Here is a 14,655-nt window from a genome sequence, read left to right as displayed (position 1 = left end):
ACAGCATGGTAAGAAAGCAGTGTGTTGATGGATGGAATGAGACATTCGATACAGGAACCAATCCCAGGCAGCTTTACATCTGACTTTTGGCAAGGGGGTTAAAAATGTGTTAGAGAAAAGATAACTCTTTTTAACAAATGGTGCTGGGAAAACTGGTTATCCATGTGCAGAAGGCTGAAATGAAATTGATGTCTTTCACCCTATACTAAAATCAAATCAAAACAGATCAAAGCCTTAGATATAAAAACGAGATTGAGACTGCTGAAAGAGAGCAGGCAGACTAGTGGGAGCTGTAGGTCCAGGGAGGGATGCCTGGACAGAACTACTGTAGCTCAGGAAATGCTTCAAGAATTAATAAGTGGGATTATACCAAATTAAAAGGCTTCTGCACAGCAAAGGAAATAATCAACAGAGAGAAGAGATAATTTACACCATGGGGAAAAATGCCAACTAGTTTTCTGATAGAAGCCTATTATATAGAATACATAAAGAGCTCAAAAAATGAACTCCACTGCCTTGAGACTTAATCAGCAAATAGGCACATGACTGAATAGTTACTTCACAAAAGATAAAGTCCAGCTGGGAGTTAGCTCAGCAGCATAAGTGTCTGCCTGGCAAGCGTGAGGTTATGAATTTGATCCCCGGCACACACACACACACACACACACACACACACACACACACGTGCGCAAAGACAGAGTGCAAATAGCTAATAAATACATGAAAAAGATGTTTGTCATATTTAGTCATCCGTGAAATGCAGATTGAGATTCCACCCTACTTCTGGCAGAAGGGCTGTCATTACCAGTCTCTGTAGTTCATCAAAAAGAACTGTTTGTGTTTTCACTGTTTGTTTGATCATTTTTTCATGCTTAAATCTTGTAATCTGAACAGCTGTTTTTAAGATAACAATGTTCAATATATTAACCTGGTGTTAATTTCCTATTAGTTTTTGAAATTCTGTATCATTTTTATTCTTTTTTTGCAGAACTAGATTACATCTGGTAATCTAGGCAACCCTTTTGAAGATGACAATATGCAATATTACAAATATTATTAAATTCCTATCATTTGGTTTTGAAAGCCTGCGTTGTTATTGTCTTGGGTTTTTTGTTCTTGCAGTTGTTGTTTGTATGTCTCTTGTTTTTTATTTTTCTTTTCTGTGTTTTTTCCTCTTTAAAATTTAAAAAAAAAAAACCACCAAAAGCCAGTGTTGGTGAGGATGTGGGGAAAAATGAAATCTTCCGTATTGTTGGTGGGAATATAAACTAATAGAACCACTGTGGAAATCAGTATGGAGACTGCAGAAAATTGAAAACAGAAATCCATAGGGCGCTGAGCCACTTGCCTTCCTGGTAGGCAGCCATGGTGCGAGGAAGCAGCAGGTGAGCCAGGAAGAGAACCAGTCAGCTTCTCCCGTGAGCCTCAAATATTCCACCCTCCCCCCACCCCATTAGCAACTGGGAACTGGAGGTCTGAGCATCTCTTGGGAGGTGACCATATGCAGTACAGAAAATATGGGGGATTTCCTTCTATCTTCTTTTTGAAGGCAAATATTGTTTTCACAGTTTTGCTTTGTTCTGGTGAATTGTTTTGCTCTATTCAATATTCTGTTTTGATAGGTTTTGTAATGTTCTGTTTTTGATTTGATTTTGCTATACCTGATTGAATGGACAACTATTGTGAGGGTAACGAGATATACTCTGGTACCTATTACTGTTATCCCAGTATCCTGCTGTGAAGTTCTGTACTAATTTCACTGCATTGTCTCAGTTGGCTTTGTTCTGTCTTGTTCTGTTGTATTTTACTACCTTCAAAATAAAAAAAGAAATAAAAAAGAGAAATCCTACTTGGCTCAGCTATATCTATGCTACCTATATTCTTGAATGAGTTAAAGACACCATACTGTAGTGATACCTAGGTACCTATGTGTCTAGCAGCACAAATCAAAATAGCTGAGCTCTGCAAACAGCCTAAATGCCTCAACAAATGCATCCCTAAAGATAGTGCAGTGCACAGACACAGCGGAATACTATTTATTACCCACAGGGAAGGATGAAACTGTGTGATTGCATTAAGATGGATGCAACTTGAGACCATATGTGACACAATACAAGTTGGACAGAAAATTTAAATAGCACATGGATTTTCTTATATAAGAAACCTAAAACATGGGTTAAATAAAAGAGTGAAGTAAGGGAGACAGTAGAAAACAAAAGGTGGAATCCTTTGGATATGGGGAAAGAGAAGAAAGAGGAAGAAGGGAGAAAAAAGTTTCTAAAGTTTTGAAATTTGCTAAATGACTCACAAAAATTCAGAGACTAAAGGAATGGAAAATGACCAAAATGTGCTGTCTACATGGACCAGTTCTCCAGAATTAATGTAACTATTATGTGCTGTAAACATACACTAATAAAAATAAAATAAAATTTTAAGAGGTGCTAAATTAAAATCCCAGGAAGTCATTGTTTTTTATTTAAAAGAGAAAAAAGACACAGAAAAAAAATCAAAAAGCGAAAAACAACAGCAGTAACAAACCCAAAACAATAACAAAATTGACTTTCAAACCAAGATGATAGGAATTTAACAATATTTGTAACATTCAAATATTCAAATATTCAACCCTTCAAAAGGGTTGCTTAGATTACTACATATAGACACACAAAATTGATGCAACCATGTGCATATTAACTGTTCTTTTCCAAAAAGAGTAGTAATATAGTCGCCTTAACTATCTTATGAATATATAGTCACTATTTTTTTTATTTAAAGAAAAAAGACAGATAAAAAGGGTAGAAACAATACAGAATTTCAGAAAAATAAACAGTAAGAAATCACCAGTTGGGGCTGGGGATTTAGGTCAGCGACATAAGCGCCTGCTTTGTTGGCAGGCAGTCATGAGTTCGAGCCCCGGTACCGATAAAAAGGAAAAAGACAAAAAAAAAAAAAAAGAAATCACCAGTTGATAAGTTACATACTGTCATCTTAGAAATAGTTGCTCGAGTTACAAAATTAAAGCATAAGAAGTGATATTCAAACAATGACACTACAAACAGTACTGCTCAACCATCTAACACGAGCTTAGTAATATGGTTATCAGTCCTACACACTTGGTTTTCTTTTCTTAAAGAGAATAAGATTAAACAACAAAATAGAACAAAACAGCTTATAAGGAAACAATTTAAAGGAACATAGATTTTAAAGCAAGTCCACTGGAGATCTTCACTGTCTATCTTATTGTCTCTAGTTTTCTTCCAAATAGTTGTCCCCATCTTCACACACATTGAATATATACTGGACATTATAGAACTAATCAGATCATTACAGGATGATGAAGGAATTTTAGCTCTTCAAGATCTGATTTGGGGGAAGTCAATAATGTCTACCATAATGTTTCTCAGTCTCTTCGTAGTAGCTGTCTTTATCTTTACGTATGCTGAAATTGAACATAAGAGACTAGACTAATATCACTATGAACAGTGAATGATAGTATTGCTAGATTTCATATTGTAACACTACAGAATTAGCACTGGGTTTCTTAGTGTCTCTTCTTCTTCAGAGCATCTGTTCATTATATCATGTATTATATAATTTGTTCCCATAAATAGTTTAGAAATTCTTCCCATGTGTGACTCTCTACATGTATATCTATCCTTTCTGTATTATAAGGAAAGACAGATCAAAACAAGACAACAAAATAAATTCCTACAAAAACATGAAATGAAAAAGACATATAGGGCCATAATATTAGATGATCTACTGTAGTTACTATGCTTTCTCTTGTTATTTTCAATAGAATTGTCCACATCATCAGGCATAATATAATTGAACATAATATTACATAGCTATTTTATTAAAGACACTTTGAAGCTTTGAAGATATTGTAAGACTTGAAAGCACTTAATAATCGAAACCACAATGGATATCTTTTACATCTTGTCATCTTCAGAGTAGTTGTCTCCACTCCCAGACTTAATACTATCAAGGATACCATATTCGAATGAAATCAGTCAAGGCTAAATGGCGGTCTAACAAACCAGCTTCAAATAAGATCAGTCATAGTGAGACAATGTAAGTAATACAGGGATTAAGTTTAAGTTAATAGGATAGTTACATGGTATAACCTGCTATTTTTGGGTTAACTGTCTGTGCCCTCAAATCTGATATGGGTTGACAGGCCAGAACACAATATAATCATACTAAACGAGCAATAAGACTACTGTGACTTTTAAATACTGATACACTACTAACAATGTCCTCTGTCTTTCTTTTTAAGACAATTTCTCCCTTTTCCCTTTCTCAGGGTGCTTTGTATATTTTGGGTCCCACTAGCTCCTTTAGATTAGAGGGCAAACCTGTTATCTATCTGAGTGGTGCTAAACCTTTTTACCCCTGAGCTTGATCTTGAGCTGTACTCCTTTACTTACTAAAGTCACGAGGTTATCCTTCCTTCTAGCTGTGTAGTTCAACACTGCCCAAAAGTGTCATAGCTTTCTAGTCTACCTGTGGCTGCTGGACAAGTTGTCCCTATTTCTCTCTGGTTTTCTATCACATATAGCATTGTTTTCTCATCTTTGACTCTCAATTTATTAACTCTTTTTCAGGTTGAATGTATCTCCTATTCAGAGCATCTCGATGGATCCTGCCTCCTAATCTACTCTGCCTGTGTTTCTTTTTTGTTAGTGTATCAGGGCTATCTTACAGCTTACCATCGCTGCCTCATTTCTGCTATTTTATTCTTCTGTCATTATTGGTCTACTTACTCCTTCATTCAACTGTCTGCCCCATTCACTGAGGCCTCTCTGTCACTGTTGCTGGAATCCTGATATTTTTTCCTCTCTCTCTCTGGAGTGTCCTTCAGTATTTTTTGTAGAGTTGGGTTGGTGGCCATGAACTCCCCTAGTTCCTCCTTGTCTTATTTCTCCATTAATTTTGAGAGAGAGTTTTTCTGGATACATCAGTTTTGGTTGGAGGTTATTTTCTTTCAGGGCTTGGACTATTTCCCCCGAGGCTCTTCTCGATTTGAGAGTTTGTGTTGATAAGTCTGTCATTATTTTGATAGTTTTTTCCATTGTAGGTAATCTGATTCTTTTCTCTGGCTGCTTTTAATATTCTGTTCTTGTGGTGGATTTCTGGAATCTTGATTATTATATGTCTGGGTGTAGATATATTTTGGTTGTCTTGGTTGTAGGTGGCTGGAGTTCTGTATGCCTCTTTTATCTGGATATCATTTCTTTTTCCTATGCTTGGGAAGTTTTCCTTAATTATATCTGTGAATATTCTTTGTAGTTCATTTGTAGTTACTTCTGCTTCTTTGCTCACATTTTTTATTAAGCTATAAATCCTCTTATCATCTTCTAGCCTTTGTATTGTTTCTAACTAGTTCCTTGTTATTTTTGGGGGGGGTTGTTTTTTTTAATTTTATTTAAGGAGAAAAAAGAAAAAAAACAGAAGAAAGGGTACAAGTTATACAGAATTTCAGAAAAAATAAACAGTAGGAAATAACTAGTTAATTACATATTATCATCTTAGAAATAGTTGTTCAAGTTACAAAATTAAAGCATATAGAGGGGACTTTCAAACAGTGAGACTGCAAACAGTTTTGTTCAATGATCCAACAAAACTCAGTAATATGGTTATCTATCTTATACACTTAAATATATATGTAGTTATATCCTTTAGAGCACTTTCTTTTCCTTTCTTTTGTACAATGACAATTACACATTTTGGGTTTTATTACTCCCACAGTTCTTATTACTTTTTTTTGAAGAAAGTAAAACCAAATGTGACATAACAGGACAGAGTCAGTCAAATAAAAAGGATGGACATAATACATAATGTAAAAACAAAATACAAGGTGATCAACAATAGTTACCATAATGCCTCTTGTTATCTTAAAAAGAATTGCCTGTATCATCAGTTATAATAAAATTGAACAAAACAGTAAAAAATAAGACCAATAAAACCAAAACATTGGAGACATTAGAGGACTTCAAAAGAAGATAATAGTCAACCAGAATGGGCGTCATAATGAATCTTACTGTCTTCATAGTTGTTGCCTATACTTTCGAACTTGGTACTATCAAGCATAACGGAATAGAGGAAAATCAGTCAAAACAAGATGGTGAGATCAATACAGGGTTTCAAATCAAGTTAATAGGAAATCAAAGTGGGTTACTATAATATATCCTGCTATTTTAAATTTATTTTTCCCTTAATTAAAAGGATAAAAATGAAAAAGTAAATAATAAAAAAGGAGATTGAGATAAAAGAGGACATAACAAAATAGTGCAGGTCAAAACATAGCCATTTAAGCAAAATAGTGTTTCACCACAAGATAATCTCAACATAAAAGTAGATACTATAGTGTCTCTTCCTTTAAAATCTTTGGGTATGACTTCATATACTGTAGCATCAAACATATCAAGACAATGTAAAACCATTCAAGAGAATGACAGTATTACAGGGTATTTAGAATCAACTAATAGAAAATGAACAATGGAGAGGAGGAGCTGGGCGGATCCGGAGTCCCTGCAGAAGCCCGTTCCTTTGTCTGAAGGACTGAATACTTCTGCAAGCAGAGAGGCATCGCAGCTTCCTGAGGCACCTCAGCCTGTGGTGAGTGCCCAGCACAGTCTGCCCAAATCTCAGACTGTTCCGGACCCCCCAGGCTTCTGGGTGCAGAGAAGTGGAACAGTGGGTTAGAGGCCACTACAGCTGCCTCCCCATCCCCCCCGGCTACACTTGGAAGTCTGCTGAGCTCCTGACGGATGGGCGGGCCTACACTAACCCCGGAGCCCAGCCGCACCTAGCCATCTCCTGCAGAGGAGGAGCTGGGCGGATCCGGAGTCCCTGCAGAAGCCCGTTCCTTTGTCTGAAGGACTGAATACTTCTGCAAGCAGAGAGGCATCGCAGCTTCCTGAGGCACCTCAGCCTGTGGTGAGTGCCCAGCACAGTCTGCCCAAATCTCAGACTGTTCCGGACCCCCCAGGCTTCTGGGTGCAGTGAAGTGGAGCAGTGGGTTAGAGGCCACTACAGCTGCCTCCCCCCCCCCCCCCCCCCCCCGCTACACTTGGAAGTCTGCTGAGCTCCTGACGGATGGGCGGGCCTACACTAACCCCGGAGCCCAGCCGCACCTAGCCATCTCCTGCAGAGGAGGAGCTGGGCGGATCCGGAGTCCCTGCAGAAGCCCGTTCCTTTGTCTGAAGGACTGAATACTTCTGCAAGCAGAGAGGCATCGCAGCTTCCTGAGGCACCTCAGCCTGTGGTGAGTGCCCAGCACAGTCTGCCCAAATCTCAGACTGTTCCGGACCCCCCAGGCTTCTGGGTGCAGTGAAGTGGAGCAGTGGGTTAGAGGCCACTACAGCTGCCTCCCCCCCCCCCCCCCCCCCCCGCTACACTTGGAAGTCTGCTGAGCTCCTGACGGATGGGCGGGCCTACACTAAGCCCCGAGCCCAGCCGCGCCTAGCCATCTGCCTGCAGAGGAGGAGCTGGGCGGATCTGGAGTGCCTGCAGAAGTCCCTTCCTTTGCCTAGAGGACTGTGGATATCTCTGCAAGCAGGGAGGGATCACAGGCTCCTGAGGCACTGTGGCCTGTGGAGAGCACCCTAACCCGGCTGCAATTGAAGAGCTGTGGATCTTCCAAGGGGCAGGTGGGCGCACAGTGTCCCTGAGGCCCAGCTTGTCTGGAACTGCGGAGTTCTGAGCAGGCAGAGGAGGGACACTGGTTCTGCAGGCCCAATGGCTTGGGGTAGTGCGGTGTCAGAGGCTCAGTAGCTCCAAGCATAGAAGGGGATTTTCAACAGATCCTGAGGAAGCTTTCAAATAACACTTGAAACACAGAAATATACAAAATGACAAAACGAAAGACCAAATTACAACCTCAAACCTCCAGCCCATCTCAGGAAACCCTAGGAGCAATGTATATAGAAGAAAATATATCCCATCCACCTCATATATCGGACATAATAGCTACTGAAGTTGACAAACAACTCCAGGAAGCTTTAAAGAAATTCAAACTCGAAATAATCTCCCAGATAAAAGAAGAAATGATAAAAGAAATGAAAGAGATTCTAAATATATCTAAAGAAAACACAGATAAAAAATTGGAGGAACTAAACAAAAAGATAGAATCCCTAGACGAGCAATATAAGAAACAAACAGAATACATAATGCAGATGCACAGAGATATACAGGAAATAAAAAACTCCACTGAAAGTTGTAAAAACCGCCTTAATGAAAGTGAAGATAGAATTTCAGACCTTGAAGACATGATTGCAGCTAGTGAACAAGAAAGGAAAGATCTTTTGAAAATAACAAGGAATCAGGAAACAACAATTCAACAACTGCAAGACGATGCAAAGAAGAATAACATAAGAATGATAGGGATTAATGAAAGAGAGGGAGACAACATAAAGGATGTCAAGCGGATATTTAGAGAAGTAATAGCTGAAAATTTCCCAAGCATGAGATCAGAAACTGACATCAAGATCAGTGAAGCATATAGAACTCCAAACACTCATAACCAAAATAAAACTACACCCAGACATATAATAATCACCATCCCAGAAATCCAACACAAGAATAGATTACTAAAAGCTGTCAGAGAGAAAAGACAGATCACTTATAAAGGAAAACCTATCAGAATCACAGCAGACTTCTCAGCACAAACGATAAAGTCAAGAAGAGCATGGAGTGAAATATTCCAGATCCTAAAGCAAAATGATTTCCAACCAAGACTGATATATCCTGCAAAACTATCATTCAAAATAGATGGTGCAATACGATACTTCCATGACAAAGAACAGCTGAAGAACTTCATGAACACCAAACCGACCCTGCAAAAAATATTGAAAGACAGTTTAGATACACAAAGGAAAAAACCATAAGCAAAGCAAATAATTAAACAGAACAGAAAGATAAAGATGCAACAGCAGAGAGATAACATTCCTACAATTAACCAGCATTTAACAGTAATAACCATTAATGTAAATGGTCTCAATGCACCAATCAAAAGAAACAGACTAGCAGAATGGATCAAGAAGCAAAATCCAACCATATGCTGTTTACAGGAAACCCATCTAACCCAGAAGGATGCTCACAGACTGAAAGTCAAAGGATGGAAAACAATTCTTCATGCAGCAGGAATCCAGAAAAAGGCAGGAGTAGCCATTCTGTTTGCAGACAACGTGAACTTTAAACCAACAATGACCATAAAGGACAAAGAAGGTCACTACATACTTGTAAGGGGAAAACTCCAAGAGGAAGAGATAACTATCTTAAATATATACGCACCAAACTCCAGAGCACCAAGTTATATAAAACAATTATTAACAGAAATGAAAACTCAAATTATCAGTAACACAATTGTAACAGGAGACCTTAATACGCCATTGACACCAAGGGACAGATCAACCAGACAGAAAATGAGCAAAGAAATAACAGAACTGAATCATACCTGTGAACAAATGGGTTTGATAGACATATACAGGATGTTCCACCCAACAACATCAGAATACACATTCTTCTCAGCAGTACATGGATCATTTTCTAAAATAGACCATATATTAGCTCACAGAACATATTTAAACAAGTGCAAAAGAGCTGAAATCATCCCTTGCATGTTATCGGATCATAGCGCTCTGAAATTAGAAATTAATGATAAAAGATACTGCAAAAATCCCACAAACACATGGAAACTGAATAACACACTCTTGAGTAATCAGTGGGTCACAGAGGAAATTAAAGAAGAAATCAAACAATACCTAAAAGAAAATGAAAATACAGATACAACTTACCGGAACCTGTGGGATGCAATGAAAGCCGTCCTGAGAGGAAAATTTATTGCACTGAGTTCCCACATCAGGAAAACAGAACGAATACAAATAAATAACTTGATGCTACACCTCAAACAGCTAGAAAAAGAAGAGCAAGTCAAGCCCAAAGCCAAAAGAAGAGAGGAAATTATAAAAATCAGAGCAGAAATCAATGCAATAGAGACTAAGAAAACAATCCAAAGAATCAACAAATCAAAGAGTTGGTTCTTTGAAAGAATAAATAAAATCGATAAGCCCCTAGCCAACCTTATTAAAAAACGGAAGAAAAAGCTCAAATTCATGCAATAAGAAATGAAAAAGGAGAAATCACTACAGACCCAATAGAAATACAGAAGATCATCAACACCTACTTCGAAAACCTCTACTCTCAAAAGTTTGATAACACAGAAGAAATAGACAGATTCTTAGAAGCATATGAAGTGCCAAAGCTAGATCAAGAGGATGTAAAACTGTTGAATAACCCAATCTCTGTTACTGAAATTGAAAATGTAATTAAGTCCTTACCCACCAAGAAGAGCCCAGGCCCAGATGGATTCACTGCAGAATTCTACAAGAAATACAAAGAAGACCTAATGCCGACACTCCTCAAACTGTTCAATGAAATTGAAAGGGAAGCAATCCTTCCTAAGTCGTTCCTGGAAGCAAATATTACTCTAGTACCAAAACCTGAGAAAGACCCAACTAAAAAAGAGAACTATAGACCGATCTCCCTAATGAACACAGATGCAAAAATCCTCAATAAAATATTGGCAAATAGGATCCAGCAAATCATCAAGAAGATTATACACCATGACCAAGTGGGATTCATCCCAGGAATGCAAGGATGGTTCAACATACGCAAATCAATAAATGTAATCCACCATATCAATAAAGCCAAAAATAAGAATCACATGATCATTTCTATAGATGCAGAAAAAGCCTTCGATAAGGTCCAACATTTATTCATGATAAAAACTCTACAGAAAATTGTAATAGATGGTCTTTACCTCAATATAATAAAGGCCATTTATGACAAACCAACAGCCAGCATCATTCTAAATGGCCAAAAATTGAAAGCCTTTACTTTAAAATCAGGCACAAGACAAGGATGTCCTTTATCACCACTCCTATTTAATATAGTACTGGAAGTACTAGCCAGAGCAATTAGGCAAGAAAGAGAAATAAAAGGGGTAAAGATAGGAAAAGAAGAAGTTAAGTTATCATTGTTTGCAGATGACATGATACTCTACATAGAAGACCCCCTAAACTCCATTGAAATACTCTTAGATACAATAAATAAATTCAGTAACGTGGCTGGATACAAAATCAATACTCAGAAATCAATAGCATTCCTATACACGAACAACAAAATTACAGAGAGGGAAATAAGAGAAACTGGACTATTCACATTAGCAAGCAAAAAAATGAAATATTTAGGAATTACTCTTACGAAAGAAGTGAAAGACTTATACAGTGAAAACTATAATACACTGAAAAAGGAAATTGAAGATGATCTCAGAAAATGGAAAGACATCCCTTGCTCATGGATAGGAAGAACAAACATTGTGAAGATGGCCATTCTCCCAAAACTCCTATACAGATTCAATGCAATCCCAATAGAAATACCATCAACATACCTTATAGATCTAGAGAAATCACTCCTAAATTTCATCTGGAACCAGAAGAGACCTAGAATCGCAAAGGCAATTCTAAGCAGCAAAGGCAAAGCAGGAGGCATCACAATCCCTGACTTGAAATTATACTACAAAGCAACAGTAGTAAAATCAACATGGTATTGGAATCAAAACAGAGGCGAAGATCAATGGAATAGATTAGAAGATACAACCACAACTACAAACACACTCAACCACCTTATCTTTGATAAAGGAGCCAAGCAGGTTCACTGGAAGAACGACAGTCTCTTTAATAAATGGTGCTGGAAAAACTGGCTCTCCATTTGCCGAAAACTAAAGCTAGACCCATGTCTATCACCATGTACTAAATTAAAATCTAAATGGGTCAAAGATCTGAATATTAAAACAGAAACACTAAATCTATTGGAAGACAAAGTGGGTAGAAACCTTGGAGACATAGGAGTAGGTAGGGAATTCATGAACAGGACTCAAACCGCACGGGAAACACTTCCCAGAATCAATAACTGGGACCACATCTTATTAAAAAGTTTCTGCATGTCAAAAGAAATCTCCAGCATAGTGAAAAGAAAACCCACAAACTGGGAAAAGATTTTAGTGAACTCTCTCTCAGACAAGGGACTCTTGTCTAAAACATATAAAGAATTAAAAAAACTCAGACCTCCAAAATTCAAAGATCCAATCCAAAAATGGGCATCTGAGATGAATACGCAATTCTCAGATGAAGAAATGCAAATGGCAAATAAATATATGAAAACATGCTCATCATCATTGGTCATCAGAGAAATGCAAATTAAAACCACACTGAGATTCCATCTCACTCCTGAAAGAATGGCCAGGATCAAGAAAACCAACAACAACAAATGCTGGAGAGGATGTGGGGAAAAAGGAACTCTCCTGCACTGTTGGTGGGAGTGTAGACTGGTACAGCCTTTGTGGAGGTCTGTCTGGAGGTTTCTCAAAAAGTTGGGATTGGAAATCCCATTTATTCCAGCTATTCCACTTCTAGGCATATTCCCAGAAGAACTGAAAGCATCATACCACAGTGATTTATGTGCACCTATGTTTATAGCAGCACAATTTGTAATCGCCAGATCTTGGAAACAACCCAAGTGTCCATCAACTGAGGAATGGATAAAAAAGTTGTGGTATTTCTATACAATGGAATATTATTCAGCTATAAAGAAGGATCACATTGAGATATTTATCAATAAATGGGCGCAGCTTGAGACCATACTCATAAGTGAAATAAATCAATCTCGCATGTATGAATACCGAATAGTTTCCCTAATGTAAGTAATGATTCAAATATATGAAAATATGTGGCAATCATGATTCCCCATTATGTGGCCTTGAAGCCTTATAAAATTTTCACTTATTAATTAGAAAGGCTTTATTCCGGGCTTCTTGATATGGAAATATTTGAAGCTATAGTATATGAAGTTTTATCCAAATATCTCAAGGAAAAAGACAGACACTATGGTAACTATTATTCTTTAAAAAAATTATTTAGTTATTTCTTATGTTTATTTTAATTAAGGGAAAAATTTAAAAAATTAGGATATATAATAGTAACTCTTTTCGATTTCCTATTAACTTGTTTTGAAGTCCTGTAATGCTCCCACGATCTTGTTTTGACTGATTAGACTCTGTTCCATTCTGTGGGATAGTATCAGGTCCGAGGGTATAGGCAACTACTTTGAAGGCAGTAAGATTCACTAAGATGCCCATTCTGGTTTGACTATTGTCTCCGTTGGAAATCCTGTAATGTTTACAATGTCTAAGTTTTATTGGTCTTGTTCTCTACTGTTTTGTCCAACTTTATAATATCTAATGAGATAGACAAATCTTTTTAAGGAAACAAGAGACAACGTTGATAACTATTGTTAATAACTGTATACTCTGTTCTACATCATGTGCTAAGTCTATCCTTGGTTTTCACTGACAGCTTTGTTCTGCCATATTTGACTTTATTCTCCCCCCCCAAAAAAGTAATAAGAACTAAGGAGTAATAAAATCTAAAATGTGTAAATTTTGTTGTAAAAAGAGAGGAAGGGGAAAAAAGAGCTCTAACGGATATAACAGCAAGTGTGTATAGGGATGTTGAATAGCTGACTATATTAATGTTTTTGGATCATTGAACACAGCTGTTTGTAGTCTCTCTGTTTGAATGTCTACTTTGTATTCTTTGATACTGTGATTTGAGCAACTATTTCCAAGATGATAATATGTAATCTATTAACAGGTGATTTCTTACTGTTATGCTTTTTTTTGTAGTTCTGTATTATATGTAACCTTACACTGCTTTGTTTTGTTTTGTGTTTTTCTCTTTCTCCTCTTAAATAAAAAAAAAAAAACTTAAGACATTTTCCTCCAAAAACAAAAAAAAAGCAACTCTCTTCCTAAGATATAATTTTTGTATCAGCTACTAAGGGAATGACGGTTTGTTTCTTTGTTTGTTTGTTTTAATCTCATTGTATTTGGAACTGCAACTGAGTAAAGAATCTGTCACGAGAACATCTTGTGGCCTGGACCCCAGGTGCTCATGGCTGAGTTCCGCAATTAAAGAGCAGGTCCAATCTCAAAAAAAAAAAAAAAAAAAAAAAAAAAAAAAAAAAAAAGAACAATGGTTTCTGTATAATCTCCTTGTCTATGAAAGTTTTTGTTTATATTATCACATATAATAAAAATTCCAATAAGATACAACATGTTAAAACCGACGGAGACAGAAGAACAAAAGCTTGATGGGACTTCAAAACAAGAGGATACTAAATCAGCACTACCTATTATGATGTCTTGTTTTCTCCAAAATGGCTGTTCCTACCATCTAACCTTCTCTGCCTCATTTCTGTTGAGCTCTTTTTCTGTCATTAGTTGTCAGTTTGTCTTCTTCATTTCGCTTTCTGCTCCATTCATTGTGGCCTCTCTGCCACTGTTTCTGGAATCTTGGTATTCTTCATTTTTAGAATATCCTGCAGTAATCTCTTTAAAGTTGAGTTGGTGGTTACAAATTCCCCTAGTTCCTCTTTATCCTGGACACACCTTGTTTTTCCATCAATTTCTAGGGACAGTTGTGTAGAATATGTCAATCTTGGCTGGAGGTTATTGTCTTTCAAAGCTTGAATTATTTCCCCCCATGCTCTTCGTGATTTGATGGTTTGTGCCAAGAAGTCTGCTGTAATTCTGAT

The sequence above is a fragment of the Cavia porcellus genome, unplaced genomic scaffold (assembly GCF_034190915.1).
Source record: "Cavia porcellus strain 051 isolate PalLab524CR breed Dunkin Hartley unplaced genomic scaffold, mCavPor4.1 scaffold_17, whole genome shotgun sequence".
Classification (NCBI taxonomy): Eukaryota; Metazoa; Chordata; class Mammalia; order Rodentia; family Caviidae; genus Cavia; species Cavia porcellus.
This window is presented reverse-complemented; position numbering follows the sequence as displayed.